Genomic DNA, 12792 nt, shown 5'->3' on the forward strand with positions numbered 1-12792 from the left:
ATATAAAGCCTCATTTTTCATGCCCCATTGAGCTCTGCTTCCTTCCATGCTGACATCGTGGCGGAAAGAAGGGACAAAACACTTAGAATGGCTCACAGTCATGGTGGGAAACAAATTTACGAGTCTCCTCTAGACTCCCAAACTGGTTCGAAGAGTGTGAAGATGGAACTGTAGTTAGGCAAGATAAGGCTTAAAATGTCAGGAGTGCACAATCTAAAAATCAACATCTTCAACAACGGGTAACACCGAAGTTTCCCCTGCCAACACTGGAAATGAGACCAGGAAGCCTTGTGCTAAAATCATAAGAAAAACCAAACATCGCTGATAAAGTATGCTCTCGTGGAGGGAAGAAATAGTTGGAGAGATCAGGGAGCGAAGGTAGACTTCCCCGACTATATCTCACTTATAGATTTGATTTCAGAACTGTGCATGTCTTCTTATAAGACAAAATTAACCCAAAATTTAAAAAGCAATCCCCAAATACCAAAAAGAAAAAGAAAAGAAATGACCCTGTATTAAGGTGGTCGTTAGCCTGCAAATAAGGTATGATTTCAAGTAAGTTCAGCACATTATCTAACTGATCGAGACTAGCGGGCTGGAGCACTCAGGTCGAAAAGACCATAAAGGGGTCCTCAGCTCTTCAGGGAACACAGCCCCAGTGACAACATTGGTGTTATTGTTTTTAAACTTTTATGTATTCATAGGTAGAATCAGCAGCAATAATTATGTATTCATAGGTAGAATCAGCAGCAATAATTATGTATTCATAGGTAGAGACAAAAACAAGGATTTTAGGACAAAGAAAAAGAGATGATACAGATAAAAATCATTAAAATTAAAAACTCCATCATTATAAATGTAAACCAAACATATCCACATGTACTTGTGATGGATTTTCTCTTAAAAAAATTCGTTAGCTCTGTCCCCGGAAAAACTCTAGAAATACCGTCTCATCCAGAAACGATCAGCAATACCGGTATCCTGACTGTGATTTCTAAATGCCATTTCCCACTAAAAGGAACCTGTTTCCCTTGGAGAAAGTGCTGCTCCCAGGGGTCAGCAGGAAATGCACACTGATCTAGCTAGACCGGCTTCTTGTTCCAGAAAGGGAGAACTCTTTCTGAATGACTAGAGTCAGGACCAAAAGAACCTGAAGTCAGCGTGCAAGGATTCCCACCGGCCCCAGAAGCAAATGCTGCCGTGGATGGTGGCTGATTGCCGGGGTCCGCGAGAACACGACACGGGCACTAACTGCAGAACCGACACACATGGAGGGGAACAGTCTCACGGCTTGTTTCAGACTAAACTAGTATCCGGAACGCTAGTAAACAGAACAAGAGACGCGTTCATCCCACGTCATCTGTGTGACTTGTGTTTCTGGGTGAAAAAAAAATGTAGTTGAGGAAAGTTCTTTATAGAAGACATTTGGGCAACAGAAGAGTCTAGAGCTAGAATGTCACAACTTTACAATCTGTAATGACGCAAACATCAGGGCAAGAGTCATCAGTGTGGCCAACATCATTAAATGAGGAGCTGATACAGAACGTGATGCAGGTGGGCTGATGGCCTGCCCTCACGACACCGTGAGAGACCAGCAGCATCCTGGGTGTCGGTGGGATGCTCTGAGTGGGCCACAACCTCCACAGCATTCTTGCCCCAGAACCAATCCCCACCTGATTGTCTCCACATCAGTGCTGTTCAGCAGACATATGAGACCCAGATAGACCCTTCCCTATTCCAGGACATACCTCAAAATGGTTTTTAAAAAGGTGAGGATTAATTTTGAGTATTTATTATTTCACACAATGTGTCCAAAACATCATAAATTCATAATCTTACCAATGGAACACTACTGATGAGATCTTCTGCATTCTTCTTTTCATACCAAGTCTTTGAAATCTGGTGTCTATTTTATACTTACAAGATATCTTACTTTGGTTGCTGAATTTCCATTGGAAAAATGAAGTCTGTATTTGGATTTTATAAAATTTACAATTAAACAAGTAGATTCACATATCAAAGCTGTTCCAGTCATACAAAGCTCTTCCGATAACTGAATGGTGTTTAAATTTGCATTAATTTAAATTAAATTAAACGATGTTAAATTGAAAATTCCTTTCTTCATCCACAGAAGCTACACTTGGAGCGTTCAGCGACTGTATGTACGAGCAAGTGACAGCTCTCTTGCACAGAAAGTTGTTGAACTTTCTATCACGACACAGGAGCACGCAAGGTTCCAAGAAGGCACGAGCCCATCACAGGCATGCAGAGTGTGAGAAACTCTACAGGATAAGGAATCCGATTTATTGCAAGTTAAAAAAATAAATAAAAGGAGAGAGAACCGGAAGATTAAAGAGATTTAAGAGCTTTGTCAGCCAAATGCAATGTTTGGAATGTGCTAGGTCCTGATTTTGAGAAACCAGCCAACTGTACACAGACCGGTTTACACTGACACACACACACACGGGTATAAGCAGATACTAACAGCTAGGTGACTGGAATTATATATTTAATGTAACACCTGTTTAATGGATTGAGTTATTGCTAATTATTGTTAGTACTGATCCTCGTACTGTACTGATCCTTTCAGAGACAGAAGGCCTGTTGGCAGAGACACAGACTGAGGACTTTACAAATGAAATGATACTGCGGAGAGAAAGAAGGAATGTGGGGGATTTGTTGGTGAAACAAGTTGACCATATGTTCATATTGCCGAAACTGGGTGATGCGGATGTGGGGGTTACTGTAAAATCGGCAGCACGCCCAGTAATATTAATGCTGACAATCTGGCCAGGTGTAACGGTGTGTGATGACATGGGGCTTCTTATGTACCACCAACATGAAATCATATGACATCTTAGACTTGGCTTCCCATTTTTCCAGAAATGATAGTGGGCGAGGGAGTGGGGAGACACCAGGACATCCCTGATCCCTGGTGTCGGAGCCATGATCCCCATGCCCCAGGGCAGGGCTCGGCACCCCGGCTTCCCATGAGGGCCTCCCCAGCAAGACACAAGGCTCATGAGCCCTCACACACCGGCGGGGGGTGGGGGGGTCGGGAGAGAGAACAGCTTGTGGCCAGAGTATTCAGAGATGTGTGAGATCAGGCATCTCCACGAGGAGTCCCAGCTCAGGGCTCTTTGCTTTGGGTTTGCTGTTACCTGAACCTCTAGGCTGTTTTCCTCAAACTTGGGTGTGTGTGTCCTCTGCTGAGCACGGCTGAGGATCCGAAGGCCCCACTGAGAAAAATGACGTGAAAAGTCTATGCTCCTTACCTTAATTCCCCAAATAAAGGCAACATCCGTGTTTGTTTACTACTACTGCATGTGGGGATCATTAAATCCAAGTGGGCTGATGCCGATTACGGCCTTCGTTGTTCCAGAAATCTCAACCTGGGCTATGACTTTCCCTGCCATCAATTTGAATTACTTCCACTGTATCAGTGCTATTTTAAGAGGATCAATGAAGGTTTATGAAGAAAAAAGGCCTTGTCACCTATTCCAAAATGGACCAAATTAATTAAGCTTTGGGAGCCAAATCTAAGGCACCTTTTATATTTTGTTATTTTTTATGGTCCTGAGGCTGACATTGATTAGAACAAAAGATGCACCTTTTCCGCTGAGCACAGTAGATGTTTTTCAACAAGCAGATATTCCTAATTTAACACTCTGAGTTGCCAGAATGGGATACCAGTGACATATCTCTTATGAAAACAAGAGCAACTACCGCATGTGGCAGGAGTAGAAAATTGAAACTACCAGAAGTTACTGTAAGTGCACTGTGCAAAGGCCTTTTCCTCCAGGTCCAAGAGGTGTTAAAACAGACAAATCAACAGCTACGACTCCCAGTTCATAGTGACAATCTTCCCGGACTCGAGGTTCTCTAAGTCCCTAGCGAGAAGGCTTTCCTGCTCCCTGATGAAGAGATCTGTCTTGTGGGCTTTTTGTGTGTTTGTTTGCTTTAAGATTTTATTTATTTATTTGAAAGAGAGAGAAAGAGAGAGCACAAGAGATCAGGAGGGGCAGAGGGAGAAGCAGACTCCCCACTGAGCAGGGAGCCCATCCCAGGGCTCGATCCCGGGACGGTGCGATCATGACCTGAGCTGAAGGCTTAAGCCACTTAACCCACTTAAGCCACTGAGCCACCCAGAAGCCCTGTTTTGCGGCTCTTCCTGTGAGGTTTGGAGCTGTCCTTGTGGTTGAGCTGGCCAGGGAAATACAGTCCTGGGCCGGGCAAGAAAGCAGGATGTGTGTGTGTTTCCATTTCTTCATCTCACCTTTTGTTGTCCCAGGATTCCCCTGTTGGCTGTTGGACAGGCAGGGAAGTTGAAAGGGATGAAGCCAAAGCCAGGATCGCAAATCTGCCAGGTTTGAGGCGCTCAGACGGAGTTGAGAGCCATTGAATCCATGGCGTTCCCTGGTCCCCGCACTAGACTGGTGCCCTGATCAAATGTGACCGGCTTCGCGAGACATCTGTTAGCTACACCGGTGTCCACCCACCTCGTTCCCATTTCCGCCTTTCTGGATTTGTTCTCAGCCTTTACGTGTTAGAGGCTAATCCGTGAGACCCGTTCAAGATGGAACACGGATGCTTGACAACAGACTGCTGTGGTTTTAACAAGTTTCTCCCATCGATATTACTCTGCTACCCCAATAGTCAATATTTTGGACCCTGGAATGGCCAATGAGGGAGAAAGTGGAGGCAGGAGCGTCTTTCCGGAAGTCCCTTCAGAGGGACCTGGTGCAGTCCACAGGTTAGTGCTGGATGTGGACAGAAGACCCTGGTAGAAGGAGCTTGTTTGTTTGTTGTTGTTGCTTTTTAAAGATTTTATTTATTTATTTATTTGACAGAGATAACAACTAGGCAGAGAGGCAGGCAGAGAGAGAGGGGAAGCAGGCTCCCTGCTGAGCAGAGAGTCCGATGCGGGGCTCGATCCCAGGACCCTGAGATCATGACCTGAGCCGAAGGCAGAGGCTTTAACCCACTGAGCCACCCAGGCACCTGAAGGAACTTGTTTTTATTTTCATTTGTTTTAGGAGCTTATTTTTAAAGCATGATTTCCTTTCTGCTTTCAGCACTTTGCAGCTGGGAAAGCTGACCCGAGCAGCACAGCTCAGTCTGAAGCCCTCATGCCTGTTTTGTATTTCCTGCCCCTTCCCGCTGTGATGGTGTAGCTGCTGCTCTGTCCCAGCAGGGCCAAAGGGACGGGTGGGTGGAGAGTGTGGGGAGGGGACGGTCATCAAGAAAGGACTCCAGGACTCAAGAGCAGAGACCAGAACGTGACCTCGGGGCCAGTCGGCGTCTGGCACGTGGGAACCCCTCTATGCTCTTCCATTGTGGGAGCCCACGAGGTCCCTTCAGTGTCCAGCGTGAGTTGCGTTTCTTGCAGCCCGAAGGCTCTTCTTCGAGATGCCCCCAGCCAGCTGGTCAAGGCAAGGCTTGGTGCGGCATAAAGTGAGCCAAGCTGCTGGGACGCTTGTGGATTGGCGGCTCCAGGTGACGCTTTCTCACCTCGTCGTGTTTCTGCGGCTTCTGCAGATGCTCCGTACTGGGACACCCACAAGCCCACGTCTGTCGCACTTTCATGTGGTATCCCGAGTGGCCTTCCTCGCTCAGATCTGACAATGAGGAGGATGGTGGACACGTGTCTGCCCTGTGTTACAGTTTCCGGTACCGTCTATATCTCACACACCGAACCGGGATCTGTGGTACCCATGGTCCTTCACAGATCGGAACAGTCTGCAGTGAACTGTGAAACGTAAAGCTTAGGGTCACCAGCACACTGGCTGGAAGACGCCGGCACGACGCCACCTCTCTCCCTCGGGGACCTCGAGTCCTCAGCCAGGTTAGCGGCCTCCTAGGTTGTGTTGATGCTTGGCTCACACCAGCTCCCTGTCCACGCTTGGCGGAGATTTCCAACACATAGGACAGGCTTCTCCAGTCTGCGGAGTCCACTGAATAAAGGAGAAGCCCCCACGTCCTAAAGAAAAGGGGAAGGAGATGATGTCTTCTGTTTTGGAAAAACCACACTCACCCACAGTGCATCCTGGGGTGTGCCTGAGAAGAAATTCGTGGAAAATGGAAGGTTCTGGAAGACGGTGCCTAGAAGGGCCCATGTTGCTGCATTAATGGTATTGTCTCCGCCATCATGGTGACAATGGCAAGGCTCCACCCGGCGTTACAGTGAAAGGCAAGCGTATCTCCCTCATGTGACGAGCATGGTTACCATTCCCAGAATGAGGAAGCTGTTCTGTCTGGGAATAAATTTCATGGCACTACGAACGTTATTTGCATAGCTGCTTCCTGGAACTGCCCTCTTTGAGGCTGTGTATCGGGAACAGGGAGAATAGGACCATCGTCACCCTGATGGCCCGCGTTCCCTGGTGGGGTTAGAACAACTGAGAACCCAGAGTGGGCTCCCGACCCCAGCCACGAATGCAGAGTGGCCCAGCCACATAGCGTCAAGGTCCCAAGGAAGTGAATTCGGAAATTACGAAATCACAGGAGTCAGCAACAGCTTGCCTCCCTCCACTCCAGGCTTCCATCCAGATGGAGTGAATCGTCTCTTATGGACAACATCTTCCTCTATGGCCTGACTCAAGCCCTGCAGTGCTCAGTGTCCCTCTGAGAGCCTCTGAACTACCCTGCCTGCTCCTGCTCGCCCACGGGTCACTGACAACCAGGAGCGTTTGCAAGGTTTTGCACACTTCCCAAGACACTTCCGCTCATGATTTTGTCTGGGCCTCATAAAACTCTGATGTGAGAGGACATTTATCCTCATCGCGATTTTGTTGATGAGTGATACTGGGATTCTGAAAAAGTCGGGGGTTCCCTGCATAGCAGTTGAGCTTCCACGCCTTGAAAACCTGAAGTTGGAGCCTGAGATCAGGAGTTTAAGATCAAAATCCCACGTGCTTTCTATTTCGGTGGCGCTCTGACTCTGAGTGGGTGCGTGGTGGGGGCACGGGGGTGGGCAGGGGAAGATCTCGGGGCGCCAGCCCTTGAGCCTGTGCGGGTTGGGAGCACGGCTTTATGTTCGAGGTAGTTTCAGTTGTCAACGCTCACGCTGGCCATGAGCTCAGCCGTCAGGCATTCATTCTTGCTGGCTGAGCAAGCAGGTCACAGGTGTGAATGGTACCTTCACAGGTCCCTCGAAACCCTGGATGCCCCACAGGACTCATCTTCCTCCGACACCCTTTGCAAATTCTAGGTCCTCTTGCCCAGGTATGTTGGCTCAAGGACCCACCACATTTTGCCGACCTCTCCACATCCTCTTGCATTTTAATCACAAGCACTCTGCCTTGGACGCCTCCTGCATGGTGTGGTTGCCGGCTACCCCTGCAGCTCCCCCGCGGGCACGGGCACCCTGCACTCTGGCCGTCCAGCCGTGCACCGGAGGGCTTGCACACCAGGGTTTCCGGCCACCCTTGCAGGCTCTCAGATCGCTTAGTGCTGCATTTATCTCCTTGCCTGACGGAGTGGTTCTCCCACAGCTGAACGGGGGGAAATCCCATGTTAACAAGTGGGTAATAGCACTTATTTGGTTTTCTGTCGAGTTTAAGAGACTTAAATTGGTTCCAGTCTCTAAACAAACCTGCTTCAAGTCACAAAAGGCAGGGAAGGCACCTTCAAGTCCATGCTTACACAACAATACGTTTTGTCTCTGCTTAAAAAATGTTTCCAGACACCTGAACAGAAAGCACACCATACATGGGTGCATGGGGTTGCTCGTGACCACAGAAGAAAAACACTGGTATAAATGTGCAATCAGGGGAGAGTCTTGGGGTCCCTTTCAATTACTCCGGACACATTCTTGATATCTTTAAGACTATTACAAATAAGCGCACATAAAATGCTCATAAAATAAGAGAAATATTCTTTTCTAAAGCAACGTTTCTTGCAAGCAACCCATTTCCTAACAACGTTGAATTGTCCACGTGGCAGAGAGATGGGGGGGTGGTAAATGTGTCCGCAGGAAGGTAACACAGGGCAGCCTCTGCGCCCACAGTGGCAATATATGTTGCTCTGGAAATGTGGGGAGTCTCTGAGTCCAAAAACTTCAGTCAGCAAAAGCCTCTCACTCGCTCACCCCGGACTCCCTTTGCAAGGTAAGGCCCTCTCCATAGGGCCGCGGGTGAGACGGTGGGGTCCCTCTCCCCTTTATTGCTGATCCCAATGCCTGGCATCATACTCGAGGAAAATATGAATGCGCAAGCTAAAACAAATCAACAAGTACCAAAATCTACTTTTGGAAAGTCTGTCTTATCCACAGAGACACGTGTTGAATGGCGGTGCCGATGGACAGAGGTGGTGAGGGAAGGATGGCGGAGGGGCAGTCGGTCCGGGCACTGCACACAGTGAAGGGGGAGATGGGAATGGAAATCACTGATGGGGCTGCCCTCGTGGGGGCTGCAGGGACCCCCAAGAAGCCCCCCAGGCTCTCTGTGACATGGCGAGGAGACACGATCTTATCTCCATGGGTGGTGGTCACAGTGGGGAATGGCCAGGACCAGCCCAGGGAAGGCCCAGCCACACTGGGGCGCAGGACGACACAGGGAGAATGGACAATCTGGTGGGAGATGGTGGATGTGGGGCCTCTCGCCCGTCAAAGAGCGCACGACCCCGCCGGCTCCTGCAGCCACAAGCAGATGCTGACCGCACAGGCCGGGCTGGCCGAGGCCCTGCCTTTCTGCCCAGCTCCCAGGGAGGCTGCTGCTGCTGCTGCTGGCGTGGTGTATGCACGGAGGAGTGGCCTCAAGACGTGGGGGGCCCAGCCAGGTGTCAGACCATGCCCGCACCGTCTCATGGTGGCCAGTGCGGACTGCGGGAGTTAAGGGCACAGGTGAGGCTTTCCTCCTGGGAGAGTCTCCAACCAAACAGCACAGGGGATGCTGAGTTGAGACTTCTTGTCGTTCACTCAGCCACAGCCAGCCTCTCTGAGCCGGATGGCCTCTTTCTTACTGACCTTCCATGTCCCCTCACGTGGTTCTGTGGCATCTGGGGGTGAAGGGCATCGTTTTCCTTCCCTCTTTCCTCCTTCCCTCCTTCCTTTTTTTTTTTTTTTTTTTTTTAATGGGAGGTTTTTATGCCGGTCTCTGAGTTCGGACATTCAGTACAAGTTCTTATTTTTTAAGATTTTGCATCCTCTCCCTTCGATGGATCTGAGACAACACAGTCTGATCGTTCTAATCGTGGTGCGCATGGCAAATAATGACTAATGAAACTTGGTGAAATGTGGCATATGGGAGTTCGCCGATTGCTTTTGCTCACACTTTCTCTTTTAATCCTTGCGATGCTCTGGGAGGATCTAGCATGTGTTCCATTCCACATTCCAGGGACAAAGTCCAAGCCAAACATGGCATTTTCTGAGAATCTTGCCTTTCTCATCCCATGGACCAAATAAGCAGGCTGACATTTTAAAATATGTTTATCCCCAAACCGGTTTACTGGCACGGTACATGAGAGTGCTCTGTGCGGGGTTCCGGCAACGTGGAAGTTTCAGGAACAGGGAGGCGAGCCCAAGAGAAAGTGGCGCGCCCATGGCACGGCTCCTCGCCCCTCCTGTGCCGTGTCTGACAAGGCTGAATGCACAGAGGGCGGGCGTCCTCTGTCCACTGGGGCTCTCAGAGCTGCTGCAGGCTGGACCTGGTGTCTGAACTGAAATCACTCAACAGAGCTCCCTCGGATGCCCTGCAACACACCCCCACAAATGTGCCCCCCAGAGCTACTTCTTGGCAGGTGTGCCCATGTCCACATCTGTAGCCCTGATTCCGAGAAGAGTTCATGTGTCGATCTGTTAAAGTCCACTTGGAAAGAAAGGACCCAATTTCAGATGGACTCAAGGATGTCATAAAAGTTTTCATTTAGAACATGCCTTTTTAAATTGTAACTGACACATTTTTGACCTGAAACCCAAGAAGCATGAAGGGTAAGCAAAACCACCTTCACGGTCCCCAGGTAAGTGGAGGGTAACAAGAATCCAGAATCCATGCAACGAAAAGATCTCCTTTTAAAATTTAAAACATGAGATCATTTTTAAATTGCTTTACATTCAGTATATTTCAATGACATCAAGGAGTCTTACGTGAGTGCCAGGGGAGTCATTGATACCTCCAGTCAGACAAAACGTCCTCCCCTGGTAGATGGATGGTCCTACCCCTGCCCTGTTGGGAGGACCCCGAACTGACCTGCAGGGGCCGTGTTGTGTCTGTCCAGGGGGAGCTGGAAAGAGCAGGTGGATGAGCGGCCCTTGGCGGGCATCCGTCAGGACTCCATATGTCTTCGAGGCCAATGCATCACAGAGTCCTACCTGACTTGTAGACCTTTTCTTGTAAATGCCACCTGCAAGCCACTCTTGTCACCATATGCCGGAATTATAAACATCTCAGGTATTTCAGGATTGTGTGAAGGTTCTGTGAATATTAAAAAACAAAAACAAAACAAAACACAATGGTGTGACTATTGTCGGACCAAATAGAGACTATTCGTCTCTAAGTCAGACCAAACCAGATCTCGTGGGCAAACAAAAAAAAAAAGGAAGATTATCCTTTCCTGCCTCATTTAGGCCGGGTCCCTGGGACCCGCCTGTCTGGGAGAATACGAGGGTGAGTGCGAGGGCGGGAGGGCTCTGGGCCTCGACCAGCCTGTGTGTGAGGACCTGCCATGGGCAGGGGACATTTCCTGCACGATCAGAGGGCTGAGGGGTGGGAACAGAGATGGGGGGATAGAGTGGGACCTGCGGGGCTCCCTGGGCCCTGGGACAGTGGGGTGACAAGAGAGTACAGGGGAGGAAGGACAGATCCTACAGGGCCCTGAGCCACGCTGAGCAGTGTCCACTTCCAAATGCAGCAGGAAACTTCTGAAAGACTTGAATTGGGGTGGGGCGGAGGTTAAAACTGATGTTGGCACGACGGGGGAGACCCTGGAGGCAGTGGATAACACAACACACGTATGTGTGCTCATATATGAGGACGCCGGACAGAACACACACGATGGGGTCCAGATGCGAGGCACAGAGGATGGGGATCCAGGACGGGTTGAGATATGAGGCAGAGATGTCGGTGAGTCTCCATGGCCCCAGGCTGTTGGGAGCAAGAAGGGCAGACTCTGTCTCGGATGTGTAAGCTGAGCTTGTAAGCTGAGCTTGTTGCCTGGAGTTCTGAAGAGGGAGGTAGCTGACATTTACGGCTGGATTTCAAGGAGGGATCTGAGTAGGAGAGGCAGACGTGGGGTGAGTTGAGACCACATGAAGAAATCGTGGGAGAGGGCCAGAACCCGAGACAGGTCTCTGAGAGTCACAGAGAGGTGGCTGTCAGGGAGGCAGGGCAAAGGGAGAAAGAGCACGGCGTCAGCACTGCCTGCAAGCTGGTTAGGTCCATTGCAAGGAGGGAATGGTCAGCAGGTCACACAACAACTGAGAGGGCCATTGACTTAAAGACGAACATCTTTGATTTAGCAAAGGAAACTGGCAACGGTCTTAGGGTGGTTGGAGCAGTGAGAGATGCGGAGAGACACTGGCGTCGGAACGGTGCCCCGGGCTGCTGTGGACAGTGCTGGAGGGCGACGAGTGCGTCCGCGTGTGTCTGTGAGTCAGCCGGGCATGAGTCTTCACCATCTGCTCTTTAGCCAGTGTCCTATGCGTGCCTGGAGGCTGGTGATGCTCTAGCAAGCCGAGCCGGGGCCTCTGCCCGGGTTCCCAGGAGAGCTGCCCCCATCAGCCCTGACGGCAGGACCAGGTGAACATGAAGACTTGTTGCTTGAGTTCTGTGTCGAGACCGGGCAGTGTGGTTGGGATAGCGGTTGACTTCACACCACGTCTACCCATGAGATGCTCACTCAACCCTTGTGACTGTTGAAGCGTAAACGAGAACAGTTGACATTAAAGTCAGTGACATTCAGTGGCATTAATGTGTTTCAAGTGGCTAGTGGCCCCAGTTCAAGAGGGCCCAGACTGCGTTTTCTCCCATCTGCAAGGACTCCCCCTGCCCAGCACTGAGCTGGATGCAGGGAGCCACCCAGAAGACATTAGACAAGTTTGAGGACCGCAACCGGACACGGGCATGACTGTTCTGAGTCAGTACCCAGGAGCCCTGCCAAGTGACCAGAAACATCAAGGTGCAGATCCAAGTCGTCACAGGAGCTCAGCATCCGGGGAGCGAATCAACAGCAGGGCCCCCAGAGCAGGGCTCCCGACAGCATCTCCCCACAGCCTCGGCCGGGTCCCCTGAGCAGCCACCTCCTCCCAGAGACCTCGTTCCCACCAGCCCTCAGCCAAAACTCTTCTCTGTTGTCAGACAGCCGAGCCATGGTCTCATACCATTGAAGGACTCAGAGATGAAACACAAACTTCCAAGGAAGGTTCAAGAAAAGATCCAGTGCTGTTGGGGCTGTGGGAGAGGACATTCCCCTGCCCCGGCACTGCAGGAGAAGAGGAGCTCGCCCAGAAACAAATGCTGATGGGAGCAAGTGAGCGGGTAACAGAGAAAGACAATTCATTCAATAAACGAGGTTGAAAAATGTGTAGACTTGGTTGGAGGGAAAAAAAATCAATTCAGACCTAACTCATACCATGTATAAAAATAAATTAAAGAGGAATTAAGTGAAACATATAAAAAGCCGGAACACTAAAAATAACAACAATTTAAAAGAATCAAGGAACCTTCATGTCAAGAAGAGGAGAGGACTTTCCAAGAAGAAAATCAATGGAAGAGATTACCAGCACGATCCAGACAGATCTGGTTAATACTTGGGATCGGCCACGACGTTGCGAAGGTGCAGGCTTTCTCCTCTGCT

Source organism: Meles meles, chromosome 7 (assembly GCF_922984935.1).
Source record: "Meles meles chromosome 7, mMelMel3.1 paternal haplotype, whole genome shotgun sequence".
Classification (NCBI taxonomy): Eukaryota; Metazoa; Chordata; class Mammalia; order Carnivora; family Mustelidae; genus Meles; species Meles meles.